The following is a 20,465-nucleotide window of genomic DNA, read 5'->3' on the forward strand; positions in this document are numbered from 1 at the left end:
CAAATTCTTTGCATTTTAAAGATAAGAATAAAATATTTCATCTGTCTTACGTTCAAATGATTGATGTCGTAACACATGCATAGTCATTTTTGCCAATATTCTTTCCTGTTCATGATAATCGCAGTAGTCAATATTATTTTACAGCAATGACAAAATTTAATATTTTTCTACAATAAAGCAAGCAATCTATGAAAGATTAAAAACATTGATCTTTTTTATGGAAAAAATGTATGAATACTATACTTGCAATCACCTTGAACGAAGTGGCCGCCGAAAATGTAAATGATTGCATTATAAGTAGTCTACATAATTATTTATTTACACCCAAAATAAAATATATCAGATTAGGGTAGGTTTCGACGTGCACGTTTCTTATCTATTGTATTCATAGTAGAGCGGATTGGTGGTTATGTTTGACAAACACAATGCATTTAATCACTAACACTAAACACTACCTTATTTGAATACAAGAATTAGTATTTTCTTTTTCTCGAATATAATATTAGACTCGTCATCAAAGATAAGTTAATTATAGCAGTAGTCAGAGTAAAAATTTGATATCAGGTCGAGTCTTATGTAGGGTTAAGAATTCGATATCAGGTTGAGCACATGGGGCGTTCAGTGCACAAGGGAAACAGGACATATTTCATCTTTGAGGTCTCTGTAAGAAATGCCCTTCAGAGCTTAGAAGATTCATGTTTAGATATTGCAAATAATTCTTTTAATGTTTGAAAAATACAGTACAGTACAACCTCGTTTATCCGGATCTCCGGATAATCCAGATCAGATTTGTAGACATTTCAGAAAACAGCTGTCGATACATACAGATGCGCACTAGCTGACAAACACCATGGCGTACTTGGAGCGTCAGCCTGACACTACTCTAGCTGAACTATTAATGATAAAGCGTTTGCATGACCATAATCCAAGCATCACACAAGTTTAAAACAGAAGACAGTGGACCAATTCTTTGTTAAGAAATGAAGGGCTCGGTGCAATAAGGAGCTAACCCTCACTTTTGTCAAAATTGAGATAAACAGTGTACTACATTAGGCATGAAGGTCTGCTTCATTCATCAACAGATGGTGCTTGTGCTGTGTCGTCATCGCGCGCAATCACGTGATATCCTTCTTGAGAAGAAACGTACAAGCGGAAAGTTGTGTGCAACAAGGTGTTAAGCCACAGGAAAATGTCAGTTATCGAGAATGTTATGCAGAGCACCTCCGCACATATTAGTGTTTCTGATGAAGAAGATGGCCCCCTACTCGGTGAAAACAGCTTTGATGACCCAGAGTATGTGTTTGGAGTGTCAAGCAACAACAGCACCGACTCTGAGGTAAGAAACGAGTTTTATTTTTGTTATTTTGTTAAAATGTTGGTTAACACCTTATTGCCTCAGATATAGGCTTGTAAAAAACGGTCTTTAAGTGTGAGTTTTTACGTGCATCTTAATACGCAAATCAATTCCCTATGCATTCGTCAGGACTCTAGCGAGTTGGTACAGAAAAATCTTGAACTTTTTCTGATGACAACAGCTGCTAATATAATGAATGTTGGTTAGCGCCATATTGCTGAAATAATTAACCACAAAGAAAGCGACATTACACATGTACATTTTTCTCTGATTATGACAAATTCTGACAATGTAGCGTCAAGAACGGTGCTGTAAATGCTATGAAATGAGAAAGGTAATAAAGCAATCATGTCAGGACAGTGTTGCCACAGTCCTAGGTCTGAAGGGAGCTGAAAAATAGTACCAAATTGAAACAAAAAGGGTTGAATTTATTCCAGTGTAATACATGACTCTGTAACACGAAACTAAAATAAGTAAATTTCTAGACCTCCCCCCCCCCCTCTTTCAAGGGTCCAAATCAACGCGTCGATACAGATCTATAAAACGGAGAAATGTTCGGGTATCTTTATATACGTCAATATGGCGTAATTAGAAACAACTTACCGCGGTAAGGCAGGAATTATGTCAATATATTTTTCGTGCTATTTTCGTTTGGTGTAAAATCTTTGCAACGACGCATAAATTATAGACTTATTTGAGCATAGGCTGGTTTTCTTCAGAATATTCAACACTTGGTTCAACGTATTTGTGTGTTATTATTATTATTATTATTATTTTAAGAATATATTTCCACAACACTGTTACTTTCTCGTCTAGTTCATACGGGGCTCGGATGCGCCAATGTATCGTCATTTATTTCCTGGTATAGTTTCTAGCGTTAAGCGATGCAACGTCAAAGAATGAATGTCCAACAGCATTTTTTAAGAGTCCAACACACAGTATGAGTACTGTAAAATGTAGGAAAAGTCTTATTGACATTTTTGAAAATGTGAGAAGTATTTGTTACATTGGGTACAATTGGGTACAATTGTACCAACTTTTTCACAAAAGGGGATGAAAATGGGCCGTTGAATGACAAAGTGCTGAATTTGGTACAATTGCACCAAGTGTGACAACACTGTGTCACGATAAATGATCAGAATTGTTTTGTCATTTTCAATAATGAATTTGTTTCGAATATTTATGATTTTCGAGTGGATTGTACAGTCAGTGACAAAAGTTCTTTCCATTTCGTAAAATTATTTTGGGAATAATGCTAGTGTGGCTGGAATGTACAGAAAATTACAGTCTTTTCAATTTGCTAAAAATGTATTCAAATTTCCCTTACATTCTGAAGTTATTTACGAAACAATTTTCATCAAATGGAAATAATTTTTGTTACTGACTAGGATTTTTGCTAAATTTCGCGCACGCAGAATAGCAGTGGGGTTGAGACGTCATATCGGTTTAGAAATACAGTAGATTCAATAGCACTATGGCCAGAATATTTTCATTAGGTATTTCTAATTTCCTGTTGTAAAGAACCTAGTGTGTATTTATTAAAATCGTACTCTTATCCTTTTCAGAATGACCTTCACATCACAAGGACGACAGAGGGATCTCCAATCAAACGTCCTCCAGCCAGAAAGAGACGATGTGAGAGGGATAACTGGGAGAGAGTGAAGCGTAAGAGAAGAAGAAATAAAGGGGAGCAATATACCTCCAGTCATTCGAAGGATGTTGTTTCAGCCAGGAAAGTGGGTGAACCATGTAAATGTCCAAAAAATTGCTGGAAAAAAATTAAAGGGGACATAGAGTTTATTTTTCATTCATTCTGGGACTTGGCTGATTATGCAACACAAAACACCTACCTCATGCAAAATATGAGAATTCAGAATACGAAACGTTCCTACACAAAAGGACAATCTTCGAGGAGATCATTCACGTTTTCTTATAATTTGAAAATTAATTGTGTAGATGTTAGTGTGTGCAAGAAGGCCTTTCTTGCAGTTCATGGACTTCACCGCAGCAGAAAACGAATACAGCTACTTCAGGAACAAATCAAGGGTGGAAACATCACAGCCAAAAGTGATGGAAGGGGTAGGCATCACAACCGGCCAAATGCTTTTACAGAAGCCAGTTTGGAATCTGCAAGGAAGTTTATAACATCCATACCGAAATATGCCAGTCACTACAGCCGGAGCCAAAACGCGAACAAGCAGTACCTGGACTGCGATCTCACGATAAATTCTCTATATGAGACAAAGTATATTCCGTGGTGTGCATCTCAGCAGACAACGTCCATTAGTTCTGACAGATTCCGAAGGCTTTTTTGTGAGGAATTTTGTATAGGGTTTAAATTACCTAAGTCAGACACTTGTTCCTTTTGCGACTCGAATAAAATAAATTTGGATCATGCTAAATCTGTACATGACGAAAACGAAGCCAAACAGTTAGAAGCCAGTAGAGCGCTACACCTAGCTAGGGCAGAAGCCGCTAAGGAGAAACTCACCTATCTCTCACAGCTTGCTTCTTCAGATCCTACGAAATATCATGTAATCTGCGTTGATTTACAAAAGACCCTCCCAACTCCAAAATTAACGGTTGGTCCTGCTTTCTACAAAAGAAAACTCTGGAGTTATAATTTCGCAGTTCATGATTGTGGCTCGGACATTGGCTTTATGTTTCTCTGGAGTGAAAATATAGCTAAACGCGGTTCCTCTGAAATTTCTAGTTGCATACTTAAATACATTATGGGAAATAACGTGCAAAGTGAAGAACTTCATATTATTAGTGACAATTGCAAAGGGCAAAATAAGAATTGGACCTTGATTGCCTTATATGAAGCACTGCTTCGGTGTGGACGATTTAAGAAAATTTTTCATCATTTTCCAGTCGTAGGCCACACACAACTGCCATGCGATCGTGATTTTGGCCGCATAGAACTGTACGCACGTAGGCATCACCCCATTGTATATACAACAGATGAGTGGGCACATGTAATCAGCAGTGCCAACAGAAAGAAGAAATTTCATGTAACTCGCATGCAGCAAACCGACTTCAAGGATTTCACACCACTTGTGTCATCAATTTCCAAGAAAATAACCACAGACACCAAACAGCCTCTCAAGTTTTCAGATGCAGCCGTGTTTAAGATGGAATCAGCTACTCCCTATGTTTTGCATGTAAGCTATTCGTACCAGAAGGAAGCACCTGTATGGACTACGTGCAACCTAAAGAAACGAGGCCGCCCACAGCCAGAAGTGAACCTCAACGATTTGCCATGCAAGTACCAGGAAGGAATTCCTATAGATATCCGGAAATACTCTGATCTAATGTCTCTGTTGGAATGGATCCCCCCAATATACCATAATTTTTATCGTAGCCTTGTTCCGACGGAAGTAGCTGGAGAAGAGTGTGTAGAAATGTTGGATGGACTTGATGATTGATGCATAAGAAGGGTCAACCTTGGTTGAATTCAATGTAATTTGTGACCTGCAATAATATGCCACTATTTCATGTCAGCGCTAAGAGCATTGTGACTGACTTACATATTCATTAAACTTGTAAAGTATTTAGTTTTCCTTACATACTTCAGTTTGATTTTTCATTATTATGTATATTTTTTGTTCACAATATAATTCTTGTGCATTTATGTTAGTTGTTATCCCACAGAACTGACTCCTAAAATTCTGATGCAATAAGGAGCTAACCAACAATGAGTAATATTGAATTACAAAAAGAACAAATTCAACCTCTTTTCATTTTAATTGTACATAATTGTATGTCTTTTTATATAAACTAGAAACTTTAGTGAAGCTTTTCGAATGAACTGCACAACATAAAAATAATAATTCCGATTTATGGATTTTTTCAAACTTTCAAAAGCTATTATCTCGGAAACAACTTTTTGAGGGTTAGCTCCTTATTGCACCGAGCCCTTCAAATGATGGGAAAAGTTATCGTAATTAACGGAACTCTGTTTATTTAAGGATTTGTTGTGCTTATTACCCACACTAACGAGATTTTCGATTTTCTGGATTACCTGTGGTCCCAGTTAGTCCTGATAAACGAGGTTATACTGTATTGACCTTGTAATGCACTTACGCGTACCGTACGAACTTTATCTCTTTTCTTCACAACTTTAGTAACTTGTGACAGTTCTTTTAACCTCATTTGTAATTTGGAGAAGATATGTGTTTGTTCCGTAGCAGTTTTGTGTTGTAAGCCACCGCTAATTGTTTTATTCTATACACGAGCGCTGGTGAACGATTATTAGTGAGTGAGACTTCGGAGTGTTAGGACGTAAGAAACGCCTGTCAGCTACGTGAAGTTATTGGCATGTTGTTATTTTATTTTAAGTGTCAGTGTTATGTGGTGTTCTTCCAGTATTGAAATCATCAGGACAATAAAATCAGCAGATAAGTACTAAGCTCTTATTTTTATTTTGAGATAGCTTGATTGGCTTAACTACATTTCCTTTTCAACTGACTGATCTTCATTAGTGAATAGTGAAAAATGGTGCCGAAACCAAAGGAAGGTTATTTCTGGATTAGAAAAACATACCTTTAAGGAGGAAGAATCGAGGGAACATTCAAAAACATTAATATATTAATTTCTAAAGTCATATACTGTGTATTGCTATCGACTGCACGACATTTCACATTTAAAGAAAGAAAGAAAAAAAAAAGAACTGCTTGTAACAATTACCTCTATTGTTGAGCTCGCAGTTGAAAAGAAAGAAAGCCGATCTTGCTACTGTATTTTAAGAAGCAGGAAAGTCAAGTTAAAAATATTTTCATTATTTAAAGCTTATGTTAATAAAATAGATTATAACATTGAGATATTTATATAATCCTTACTAGTGGAACTTTTTGAGCTTAATAATTGACTGTATTTTATTGTCAGAACTAAAACATTTTAATTAGAAACGGTAAACCTTAATCTCACGTTACGTATCAAATCTTGTTTTTTCATATACGAGGTCATGTCTATAACACGCATTTATAATAATCTTAGCCAACTAGTCTATGTTATTTCATTCAGTGTATATTGACTCATTATTGTGTTATTAATGATATTTTATGCAGATATTTACATATCTATAGTGTAAAGAGAATAAATTTATATATGCCATAAATCTTGTATGCCGGTTCTCACGAGATCAAAGAAAATGGAAGCAGAAAACATTCAGAAGTTATTGACAGGACTGAAACAGCAAATGGAGAACATGTCCCTTGAAATGAAAGAGCAACAAGAGAAGACACGAGAAGAAATGAAAGAACAAAAGAAGATACAAGAACAAATAAAAAAGCAACAAGAAGAAATAAGAGAAGAACAAGAGAAAATACGAGAACAAATGAAAGAGCAACAAGAGAAGACACGAGAAGAAATGAAAGAACAAAAGAAGATACAAGAACAAATAAAAAAGCAACAAGAAGAAATAAGAGAAGAACAAGAGAAAATACGAGAACAAATGAAAGAGCAACAAGAGAAGACACGAGAAGAAATGAAAGAAGAACAAAAGAAGATACAAGAACAAATAAAAAAGCAACAAGAAGAAATAAGAGAAGAACAAGAGAAGATACGAGAACAAATGAAGGAACAACAAGAGAAAATACGAGAAGAAGTACAAAATGGAATATATGAGTTGCAAGAAGAGTTAAAGAGAGAGGCGAATAGACAGCGTGACGATATGAAACAAGAAATCGATGAACGATTTGAAGTAATAAGGGATGAGATGAAGCAATTAAGCGATAAAATTGAAGACGTGCAAGAGAAGCAAGGTCAGCTACACGAAGGATTAGGTGCAGTTAAAGCGCAATGCTATAACACTAATTTGAGGTTGGCTGGAGAAATATTAGCGGTTAAAGAAGAAGTAGGAGATGTGAAACGTGAACTGCAAGTAGAGTGTCAACAGATGAATAGTTCCACATTGGAGCAAGTTTCATATAATCAAGAACAAACGGAGCAACGTATGGCCGCATTGCAGAAAGGATTACAGGACCTAGAAAGTAAACAAAACACTATTGAAAAGGATCTTCGCCTATTGCAAGAAACTTCTGAAGAAAATGCTCGGGAAATCCGAACAGAAGCTGAATTGCAAATTCAGAAACTGAGAACTGATATTCAAACAGTAAGATCTCATATTGAAGAGCATCCGGAACAACTCGCAAGATTTGATTGTAGGAAGATGAAACAACCAGCGTTGGACTTACCAGTAACTTCCATGCCTAAGTTACGAGAAAAAAGAAAACTGAATTATTCCGTTACCAGTACATCTGAAGATGATAGTGATGTTGACCGGCAGAAGGTGAGTGACGAAGAATTATTTTTAAGATCACATCACAGGCAGCGAAAGCATAACCGTCGCCCAATTAGAACGTATAATTTGGGAGATTTGAGACATTTTGTCCGTTATGATGGCTACGTCGGCTCAATGACCGCTCAAAGATTTATCCAAAGATTCGAAGCCCAAGCTCGTATCCAGGGCATTCCGGAAGAAGAATTTTTGAAGATAATACCGTTGTTGCTAGATGGAAGTCCACTTCATTGGTTTGAATTGGAACAAAGTAACTTCTACTCCTATTACGATTTTGTTTCTGCATTTTTGCGTCAGTTCCATAGTGAGACGGCAACTGCACAGCAACTTGAGGCCATCCGCAACAGACGATTTAACCCGAAGCTAGATAAGTCGGTTGTTGACTTCTGTATAGAGAAATTTAAACAAATGAAAGAACTTCAACCCGGTTTAAGTGATCCATCTCTGTTAGCAGATTTACGAAGACTCCTACCCTATGAATATCAGAAAGCAATACTCGGAATTCCTTTCCACACGATGAATGACTTTGTCTGTGCAATTCGTAACATTGAAAGCTTCAATATTAATCCACCTAAGTCTACAGGATGGAACAGAGACTCACGTATGACACAAGAAGTAGGTCGACAGCAAGAAAATACCAGCCATGGGCAACGACAAAATTATTGGGTTCGTAATGTAAATACATCTCAACAAACAGATCCAGGTCCCACATCAGGAGAAAGTTCACGGCGTTTCCAAGACTCCAGGAACGATTACTTTCGAGGAGGAGTTACGTCCCAAAGAGGCCGACGTCAGAGAAATAGAAGAGAACGATGGTATAGAAAACGTAAGAACCAGTGGAGGAACTTCAACGCATACCACAACGAGAATCAGCGAGAGCCTGAAGCTGGTCAATGGGTACGGAATAACGAGGATGAAGAAGTGCGACATGCCTATCGTGACCCTCAAGAGTTCACACAAGCGACAAGCGAAACTAGAGATGATCCACCTCTCACAAGAGAGAGACGCATTAGACCTTCACCAAGTCCAAACAGAGTGACATACCAGACAAACTCTCGTTCGGGAAACTAGAGGACTGCGTCCTCAGGGGTCAGAGACACGCAGATGAAGACAGAAATGACCCAAAGTATTGTTTTAACATACATTATTGTGGTCTTATCAATGAAGTTATCGCTGACGAATCAGATACATCGATTAATTGTGAAATAAACGACCCGACCACCATAAAGTTTTTGAAGACTCATCTTACTTCATTTATCAATGTAGACGTAAATAATTTACGCCTTAAAGCTATGTTGGATACAGGTGCAGATACATCGTTGCTCAGTTATAAAATTTGGAAGAAACTAACGAAGGATATTTATGCCGCAAGCTTGGAACAGTGTAATCATCTTAACCTGATGGATTTTACTGGTTCGAAGAAGAGGAAGATTCGTGGAAGGACAGAAATACCAGTGAAGATAGGAGAAATCGAAGTATGGGTACCAGTCATTGTGTTGGAGGTAATCAATGAAGACTTGTTACTGGGCATGGATTTCTTGACGCAAATGAGTGCCATATTGAATCTACGTGAAGGTACTGTACAGTTATCAAACCAAAATGTTAAAGTGTTGATAGATTTATTAAATAAACATTCCCTAAATTCTATCGATGAAAGTGATGAAGACACCAAGATTCATCAAATTGGATGCGTCTATTCCCAAGACAAGCAGAGAGTGGATACAAGAACTAGGCACAATACAGCTTCATGTGAAAATCTGATGCCAGATCCAAGATTTAGACTTGATTCCATGACGGGTAGTACAACTCAGTCCATGTCAACGGCAAAGGATTATGTGGTCACGGATGATGAATTACAACAAGCGGTAAACGGTGCAACTAAGCTCTCCGCAGATGAGAAGCAGTCACTTTTGAGGCTACTGAAGGAGTACAGAGATGTATTTTCACAAATGCCTGGTAGATGTAATAAATTTAAGTATGACCTACAAGTTAAAACCAATCAACCAATAATCAGGAAACAATATCCAATACCATTCGCATACCGTGAAGAAATTAATAAGCAGATACAAGAAATGTATAAACAAGGAGTTATTGAATACTCAACTTCCGAACATCATAGTCCAATCTTGGCAGTGCCAAAGCGCAACGGAAAGTTACGAATTTGTGTCGACTACAGGTCCTTGAATCCGTTTATTGAACTACAACAAGTAAAGTCGGAACGAATCACAGATCTACTAAGCTTATTCAGTGGCAAGAAATATGTGACAGGTCTCGATCTCACTCAGTCCTACTGGCAAGTTCCCATTACAGAATCTTCAAAACCCTTCACTTCATTTTCTTTCAATGGACAGTTATTCCAATTTACAGTCGTCCCCTATGGGATAAAAAATGGCTCAACTGCACTAAACGCTTGTCTACAGGTTGTACTAGGTCCTGAGCTAAAGGCGAAAATCATTAATTACGTTGATGACCTGTGCGTAATAGAAGCAACTTTTAGCGAACATTTACAAACTTTACGACAAATATTTGAGAAACTAAGAGATGCCGAAATGACTCTAAATGTGGACAAGTGTGAATTTTGTCGAGAAAATTTTAAGTTCTTAGGAAACTTAATAACACCAGATGGGATCAAGAAAGACCCAAGCGCAGTAGAAGCCATATCGAAATTTCCTGCACCTAATAACGTAAAAGAGGTACAAAGATTCTTGGGATTAGTGAACTGGCATTCTAAACATGTGGAGAATTTTGCAGTAAAAGCGAAACCCCTATATGATTTACTTCGAAAAGGAAAAAAGTGGTGTTGGACACCAGAGTGCCAAGTTAGCTTCCAGCAGTTAAAGGACGATTTGGCTAAAGATGCTACTCTTTCCCATCCTCGTCTGGATCAAACATTTTATGTGCAATGCGACGGAAGCAAAATTGGTCTGGGAAGTGTCTTATATCAAATGGAGAATGGTGAGCGCCGAATAATCGAATACTACAGTCGTACTTTAGCACCTCATGAGAAAAATTATTCTATCTCAGAGATAGAATGCCTTGCTGTAGTAATGTCTATACGAAAATGGAAACAATATTTAACAGGAGTGAAATTCGTCGTAGTTGTAGACCATAAAAATTTGATATGGCTGAAGAAAGTCAGAAGCTGGAACGCACGTTTGCATCGTTGGGCAATAGAACTACAAGCATATGATTTCGAAATCCAGTATTGCAAAGGGTGAGAAAACAATGCAGCAGATGCTTTATCGAGATCTTACGTCACGATGGAGGATAACACGATTAGAGTTAACCTAACTAAAAGTATCAACGGAGAGAAAGACGCAGGAACTCCAGAAGAATTGCGTATCGACCGTGAAGAATTTATTCGGGCTCAACGTAATGATCCAGAATACTCTCCTATTATCAAACATCTGGAAGGAACTCAGGAAGATTGCTTTGAGTCTGGGAGATCATGGAAAAAATATTACAAGATCGAAAAAGATATGCTGATGATTCAAGACTTTCATATTGATAATAGGTGGAAAGTTTGTGTGCCATCCTCATATATTGACTTGATATTGCGTCGGTGCCACAATGGTTTTGGTCATTTTGGTTATACGAAAACACTTGGTATAATTTTACAGTCGTTTCACTGGAAAGGAATGAAAAAACACTTGAAGGACTTCCTCAGGGACTGTCAGTTATGCGCTATAACGAAAGGAGACAGGCATCCACATCAGAAATTACTTTTAAATATTGAACCTGACAAGCCTAGACAAATGTTATTCGTCGACCTGATGGGGCCATATTGTCCAGGGAAAAACAAGGAAAAGTATGTTTTTACAATGCTTGATGCATATACTAGATTTTTGAAAGTGTATACTTTAAAGACATCAACATCTCAAGCAGTCTTGAAATGCATTGAACTATATACCCAACATCTCGGGAAACCAGAAATGATCATCTCGGATAATGGTCCACAGTTTCTGAGCAAGATATACATAAGAAGGCTAAACGAACTAGGTATCGAAGCGCGTTATATAACGAAGTACCATCCTCAAAGTAATCTTGTGGAACGGATGCATTCAGAAATTGTACGATTAATCCGTTTATATTGCCACCAAGATCATCGTACCTGGAATATATATATTCACAAGATTCAGGATTTCCTAAATCACACTATTTCAGAATCTCTGGGAATGACTCCGGCAGAACTGTTTCTGAATTTGAAACCATCTAACCCCATTGCTAAAGAGCTAAAAATGGATTCTGAAGATGCAACAAATACTCCGGATTGGGATGATAAATTAACCATGGCTCACCTAAAACAAGTTCAGATAGCTCATAAAAGAAACAGAAGATATAATGAGAGACAGGTTCAACGACACATGATTGAAGAACATGATCTCGTTTTCCAGAAACAACATAATTTGAGCAGTGCAATTGAGAATAAGGTTGCTAAGTTTTGTATTTTGTATAAAGGACCATTATTCTGTATCAAGAAAATCAACGAAAAAGTAGTGGAACTGGTAGATCCAAAGACAGGAAGATATGTTGGGTTATGTAATGTTGACAACCTGAAACGATGGAATCCAACTACACAAACCAGACATCAATGGTTAAAGTTGGTACGAAGATATGTGAATGATGAAGTGTGGGCTAAAATAATACAGAATCATCGAGTTCAATATTAGTTTCATAAGATATTCAGTATAGCCGTTATGATGTGTTATCTTGATTCAAGTATTGTTACATTATCGTATATTTATACAAACATTTTATCATAAACTATGTGAATAATAATCATATCATAGTCTAACTTAGAAGAATGTTACGTATAAAGGAATTAATGCTAAGTGACTGAAATAGTTACGTTTTTCTTTACTTTTAATAAGAAGTTTATTGACTCATTTCATATGTCAGTTGTATGTGTAACGGTCATAATATATTGTCTCTTTTGTAGTTTATAATGTAATATCTACCAGAGTTGATTTACTAACATATTCGTTTAACTTTCACACATGCCAGAGTTCTCGAATATGACTCAATTTTACAAATGTGAGCATATCCGGTCCCACGTTCGGACGCCAAGTTGTGACAGTTCTTTTAACCTCATTTGTAATTTGGAGAAGATATGTGTTTGTTCCGTAGCAGTTTTGTGTTGTAAGCCACCGCTAATTGTTTTATTCTATACACGAGCGCTGGTGAACGATTATTAGTGAGTGAGACTTCGGAGTGTTAGGACGTAAGAAACGCCTGTCAGCTACGTGAAGTTATTGGCATGTTGTTATTTTATTTTAAGTGTCAGTGTTATGTGGTGTTCTTCCAGTATTGAAATCATCAGGACAATAAAATCAGCAGATAAGTACTAAGCTCTTATTTTTATTTTGAGATAGCTTGATTGGCTTAACTACATTCCCTTTTCAACTGACTGATCTTCATTAGTGAATAGTGAAAAACTGAACCTCATTTCTTTGTGTTCTGGATGACCCATATATAGGGCTGAGAATTCGTTATCAGATCAAGATGTATGTGTAGTGTTGTGAATTCGATATCAGGTCGAGTCATATGTAGAGCTAAGAATTCGATATCAGGTCTTGATTGGAAGTAAGGTAAAAATGAGCAATATTTCATATCAATTCATTAATACTTAACATTTTTAAAATTTAATGCTTGGTTGATGCGAAACTAAATATGGTTCTTATTTTAGTCGTTCATCAATTTAAAAATTCGTTTTACTAAGTATACGTGTTGCTTAATATAAAGTTACTAGAAAATTGCTTCTTAGATCAGCAACCTCTCTCGGCTGATTTCATGCATTTTTATTAATCCCTATTCTGAGTCACACATTTCATTTCTTTGTAGTTTTTCTTCTCTATATTCTGTATTATGTGGTCCGTATATTTCAATTATGGCTTTCCTCTATAATATATTTCCTATTGTCATTCCCTCCATAGCTAATAGCCTGATTCTTTCATGTTCCTTAATGAGTCTCATCATGCCTTTTTTTCGACACAAACTTCAGTATATTCCTATATTCTCCTATTGTCTGTAGTTTTTTATTTGATACCTTATCCATCTATCTAATTATCAACATTCTTCTATAGCACGAGCACCACATTTTGAAGCCTTCCATTCGCTGCTTTTCTTCTTCTAGAATGCATGCCTCACATCCATAGAACACCACATACAACATTCATCAGCCGTTTCTTTAGTTCTATGTCGATATATTCGTTCACAATATTTTTTCTTTTCTTTCTTCAAATGTTTTCTTCGCCTGAGCTATTATAGTTTTGCATCTTGTTTGCATCTATTATTGCTTGTTATTTTAGTCACTAACAGAACTCTTCCACTTTTTCTACCAGGTGACCTATTTAGCTGCATCTTTCTGCTAAGGACCTGTTGGCTTCCGCTTAGATTTGCTTCTACTTTTTTCTCACTGCCTGCCAACAGCGCGACATCATTCACAAATCTTAACATATCACGCATTTTCTCTCTATGTAGTTATTTCTATTCTGTGGGTGTCATTAATTGCATTTATTATTTCTTCAATGTAGATATTAAACAAAATTGGCGACGTGAATTAATTGGCGGACTCTCTCCTGAATTCTCTCTCCTAGTTCAATCATTGTTTTCTGTTCTTTCCGCAAGCTATGTTATTCTTCGCTTCTTATAGTTTAACGCGATTCCTTCAGAATTTTGAACATTCTGTTCTATTCCACATTATCAAACGGTGACTCCAAGTTCACAAACGGTACACAAGCGGAAATTGTAATTTTCCCTCGAGCTTATGTATATCTGCCCAAAAGCAGTAAGCCTACTACTATTGGCAATACCACAGTTGTCCTATTCCTCTCCTATCTCTTTTGCACAAGCTTAGAGCGCAGACCAGGAGTGAAGAGTGTGTTAAGGCACAAAAGTGCACAGCACAGAACGAAAACGTGTAACGTAACGTTCTAACACATGAACCAAACCTAGCCGGTGGTAACTACTATCCATTTCATAAAGATAGGCCCCTGACTTGGCGGTGCTGCCGTAACGTCCAGTCAAAACTTTTATTACATTGTCGTACCTCGTTGGAATTGTTGGAATGTTGTCTTTTCAATACTTAAGACATACAAATTTTCTTTGCACTGTGTAGTGAGAAAAAATAGAAATTAATGAAAAAGTGCGTATTTTTTCGTACTTTTTTGGTAAATCAATGTTTATAGGACTATATCTCGGAAAGGAGATAACATGAAATAATTTCCTGTACACGATATGTAGATGCATATATTACCTGTAAGTTCTGAAAATTTCATTACTCAACACGTAGTAATTTTCTTGTTATACAGTAAAAAGTGAGACATCATTATCTCTGAATTGCTGCGGTGTATTTACAATCTGAAAAAACTTTTAGAAAGATCTTAAAGTAGCTTTTTCAACCAAACTGTTTTGACTTGTTTTAAAAGATAAACAATCACAAATATGACATTATGATTTTCTCAGCTTTGCGCCCTTTCCTATCGCAGTTTATACGGAGTGCTACGTTGCCACATTTTCCTGTCCCTATACACTCTCAGCCGGACTGGTATTTAAACTTGTCATGCACACTGTCCAGCACTTTTTAGATATTTTTAAAATTTTATGTCTCCACAGATTTTGAATCAATTTCTTAGAAATTAACAGGATATACAGTAAATGTGCCAAGTGTTGAAAATTAGAAAAGCGAACTCTTATTTTGTTTGGATTTGCATGTGATGGTCCTCGAAAATTTGTTGCTTTTTGTCAGTTTTTCACTTACTACACGCAGTACAAAATACACTTGCACAGAAACAAATACAAGCACAAACTTTATTATACGACACAACCTTAGTTGATATGTAATATACTAGTTTACACTTCACAGAAAATCTGTTTTCAGATCTTGGAGTCCCAGTACTTCTCTTTAGTGTTGTACATTTCGAAGCACTTCCCCACGCAAAGTCCAACTTTATATATCAGGCAATAAACCAGGGATGCAAATAAACAACAAAAGTTTACTCGCCCAAGAAAAAAATTACTAGCCCACATCACATAATAAAAATAATTTACTTAACTTCCATATGATATTAAATACTCGTCCGCACCGATGAACCACACGCCCCGGGCGAGTGGTTATTTGCATTCCTGCAATAAACGCTAATATTTATTAAAAACTTCCTTTCACCTTGCGGATGCTACGTACTTGTAGTTTGGATTCCACGTTTATCAATAGGGGTTTTGCGTTTACTTGAATTTTATCGCTCCAAGCTACATCAGAATCTGTACGACACGTTTTTTTTCTCTCTCTCTCTCTCTCTCTCTCTCTCTCTCTCTTTCCCGGCGCAGCCTCAGGTTCACTTGAAACCGAGTTAATACCTTGTTCACTCCCGAATACGCCACTGAGCACAGAATAATCAATGTCATTACTATTCATTACTAACTCATAACCGTCTGAGTCGGAGTCATTCATCAGTTCTGCAATTTCATTATCGCTAAAAATTTTGCCTCTTCTTTTTGTAATACCGCCGCTCGTAAAAGAATATCCATATATATATATATATATATATATATATATATATATATATATATATATATATTTATATTTATATTTATATATGCGTGTGTAAGTTTTGACGCCTACGAACCGAAGGGAAGTGTTGAAGACGTAATCAGTGCGACGTGATTAGACGCAAATACAGCCCTCGTCAGCTACTCATTGCATTGTTTTCTTTCAACGAACAAAGGACCCATTCTGTGTTACTGTACATTCGGCAGGGGAATTAATCACAGAACTTGGGTGAACACGTGATGGCCAAGGCTACATTTCTTTTTAACCTTTAACATGTTCCTAAGCTGGAGAGTGTGTATACTAATAGATCTTGAGGTAGAAATGGAGCCATTGTTAATAAGTGTTCAGGAAGATAGCAGGAGCAGCGATGAGTCAACAAACCCATTACGAAAGTGAATGAAGTAAATAGATTAAGAGATGAGTTTTTGGATGTTTTACTTCAACGTTTTATTTTGATTACATTGAGATGTGTAATGCATTATTATTATTTTCATGATGTTGTGAAAGATTATAATAAATACTTTTTCCTATTACATTCTTTATAAAGTAGGCTTCGCGCTACAGGCTTCCTGAACGCGACAACACTGTACGACAGCGGTGCCGCACTTCCACTTACTGTACTCTGTATCTTCATATAAGCGCGGGGAATTTAAAGGTTGGGCTGCAACATGGCTCACCGCTTAACGCAGAAAATTTGTTGAAGTAAAAAAAAAATTTTAAAAAAATAAATACTCTACCAACTAAACCTTTTTTGTTAATAGTTTCAAATATTTGGAACACTAGACTTCCAAATTTTCGAACAGTGTTTTGTACGTTTCTCTACCTACCATGTTAAAGGAGATCAGAGCGTCGTACATTTGTTTTAATTACACAAAAAGTATCAAGTGATGAAAATTGAATTTTTCACAACTTACAGTTAATGGATGCATCTACATATTGTACACAGGAAATTATTTCACGTGATCTCTTTTCTGAGATTTAGTCCTATAAACATTGATCTACCAAAAAAGTCCTATAAACATTGATCTACAAAGAAAATTTTTATGTCTTAAGTATTGAAAAGACAACATTCCAGCAATTCCAACGAGGTACGACAATGCAATATAAGTTTTGACTGAACGTCATGGCAGCACCACAAAGTCAGGGGCCTATCTTTATGAAATGGATAGTAGTAGTATTTTTTCGGCATGTTTAGACATTCTTTCCTCAGAGCATTGCATAAAAGTACTACTGGGGTCCTGAAATGATACATGAATATCGAGGGACCTTGAAAACATCTGCAATTGTCGGGAAATTTAATGTTTTCCCGACAATTGTAGATGTTTTCAGTGTCCGTTGTCATCTATCATTTCAGGGTCCAAGAAATTAAATTACAACTTTTGGACCACCATTAGGTTAATACGGGTATATTTATGTGATGTCTACTGGTCTCCTAGAACTTCAAAAATGTGTTAGAAAGTGCATAATAGGTAGAACAGGAAGTTACCAAAAATAATTGGAAGTTTTCTGATTTTAAGTTATATAAACTAAAGAACGCAGAAAATTTAAAAATAAAAGCATCGTGTACGACAAAGACCAAAATGTCACTACATCAATAAAAACGATCCCTAAAAATGGATATAGATTTTTCGATTGGCAAATTGATACATATTTTTCTGTTTCATTGTGTATACATATATTCAAGGATTTAATAAAGATCTCTCGCAAGGGACAATTTGCTTCAATTGAAACGTCATAAGTTGTGTTTTGTTCTTGATGGTTTCGTTTGATCAATTTTTCATTTCAAAATGCACGCAACAGACCTCGTTTTACCTTCAACTCTATACCTATTCGTGTTGAAGGACTTTACATTATTTCAGGTTATTTCCTACTTCCTCATGTTCTCGCTTTATAAAAGTCCAGAGTCTACTAATATTGATATTCAAATGACATTATTTAAGAGTGTAGTGAGTATCCGTAAGAAACCTCGCACCCTCTTCAGTTCTCACCTAATACATTACATACTGGTCAGCGAACTAAACTTCACCCTACTCCTGGTTAAAACATAATATTTAGATGATTTCACACATTTAAAACATTGAATAGTTGTGTACATACAGGGTGTCTAAAAAGTTCCCTGACATAGGGTAACTCTGTTATTGTCAGAGTTGCAACAAAATGTAAGAGGGGAAACCTTTCCAAGTATGATGTTTTCAATCTAAAGTGAAAGAATTTTTTAAATCAAACGAGCCGTGTGGGCTGTACGCTCTTTATGCGCCCAATGTTAAATAAAAATGCAACGTTGCCGTTTACTTGGACCCACAACATGAGTGAATGAAGTTACTGTTTGAAATGGGGGCTTGCCATCGACATGTTAGCGTAAAAGACAGTAACTTCATTCACTTATGTTGTGGGTCCAAAACGTTGCATTTTTATTTAACATTGGGCGTATAAAGAACGTGCAGCCCAAACGGCTCGTCCGATTTAAGAAATTCCTTCACTTTAGATTGAAAACACCATATTTGGAGATGGTTTTTCCTCTTACATTTTGTTGTAACTCTGATAATAACAGTAACCCTATGTCAGGGGACTTTTGAGACACCCTATATATAGGGGATTGGGGATTATCTACCCTTGAAATAAGCCTTTCAATCAAAGTGAAATGATAAACTCTATGTTGGCCCAAGTAGTATGTTCAAAGTTCATTTCCAATGGTTCAACCGCTTTCCCCTGACGATGAGACTGATACTTTGTCATTTTTATATGTTGAGAAAAAATAGACACTTTCCTCGAAACGCTGAGACATACGCCCACTTATTTTGAATAGGAAGATTATATACCAAGTTTTATATCTCTAACATGTTTCTAATCTATTGACTGCCATGTGTACATTTCATACGCATGACTTCTTGCTTCTGGGCCGTGTATATGCTATTCCATACTCGAATAATATCTTTAATCCGGGGCTTTGTGTATAAAAATTCCTACACAGTTCAATCAAAATTATATGACTGTTAAACAGCCCATAGCGTACAGTTAAAACGTCAGCAATTGGCTTAGTTTTAATTATTTTGATATATTATGCATATATATTTAACTCTCAGCAGCTCGGGAACAGCGGTATTGAAGATGCAAGCCTTCAGTTAAATGTTGGCAGTTAATGTGTTGGATTTCGAGATATGGCCATTTCATTACAACAACTGTAACTCCCATCCTCTTTCTTTCCAACATTTTCCCCTACCTTCTTAGGGAAAGCTTAAACATGTCTTTAATTATTCTAAATGAAAAGTCTAAATACCAAATTCCATGTATCTAACCTTACAGGATTTGGAAATATTGTCATCCTGTCATAAAAATTTGTATTCCAAAAACAAGGTAATAAAAATTGTCTTGCATACATAGATACACTACATAATTATACATTTAAGCTTCAATTAAAATGTTTAAAATTCAAAAATATTTATAATTTTCTTGTCTGCACACACCACACAACAAATCATATGACCAATTGAATCCGTGACGTTTTAGTGTCCCTGAAACCGAAGCCAATTGCAAAAATATTCAGATTCACACGATCTCGCGCCGCCGTGGTCGGAACTTCAATTTTTAACACCTGTAATTCAGCACAAACTCGAGAGCGTGACGCGATAAGTTGATTCTCTCAGTGCGAAAAAATACTAAGATTTCAGACGCAAAGCTTAATTTACAAAATTTCTTTTCTCAATGTGTCGGCAAGTTACAAAAATAGAACGGGTGTCGATATCTATATTAAGAAGTTTCTGGCAAAGTTTACTTTTTTCATTAGAATACAACGAAATAACAGTACAGTCATCTATGTCGTCGTTCAGTAGAATACACTTCCAATGAGAAGCTCAATCCTAATTATAAAATTGGTAGGAGGAAAGGGTACTTCGGACTGCACCCGTGGCAAAAAAAGAAAAAAACTCGTAGCTGGCTTGTATAGAAACTTGAATGAAAATTTTCAAGTATTTCTGCATCTTGAATGCACGTTTCCATTTACTATCTGTATCTTTATTTCTATTTCTGAGAAATCTGACCTGTCGTTTATGCATGTGTGTGTGAGAGAGAGAGTGAATGAGAGAGAGAAAGAGAGAGATTGACTTTTTGCTCACAGCCCACTTTTGCCTTACTGCTTTATCGAATGAACCCCACTTCAACTTTCCATTTCTCACGGCCATTGAACTTCAGCCACAGACAAATTTGTTGGGATTATTTCGTTGTGGGAGGTCAGTCTTTTCAGGGAAAAAATCTGGTCGATTCAG

At 36.4% G+C, this 20,465-nt stretch overlaps 1 protein-coding gene across 2 annotated transcripts in view; it reads right to left on the bottom strand.

Annotated features, from left to right (window-relative positions):
• LOC145686466 (high-affinity choline transporter 1-like) overlaps positions 1–20,465 on the bottom strand; it is a 153,919-nt gene that overhangs the window by 78,437 nt on the left and 55,017 nt on the right. The window lies entirely within an intron of this gene.

Source organism: Thermobia domestica, chromosome 5, assembly GCF_964235325.1.
Source record: "Thermobia domestica chromosome 5, izTheDome1.hap1.1, whole genome shotgun sequence".
Taxonomy (NCBI): Eukaryota; Metazoa; Arthropoda; class Insecta; order Zygentoma; family Lepismatidae; genus Thermobia; species Thermobia domestica.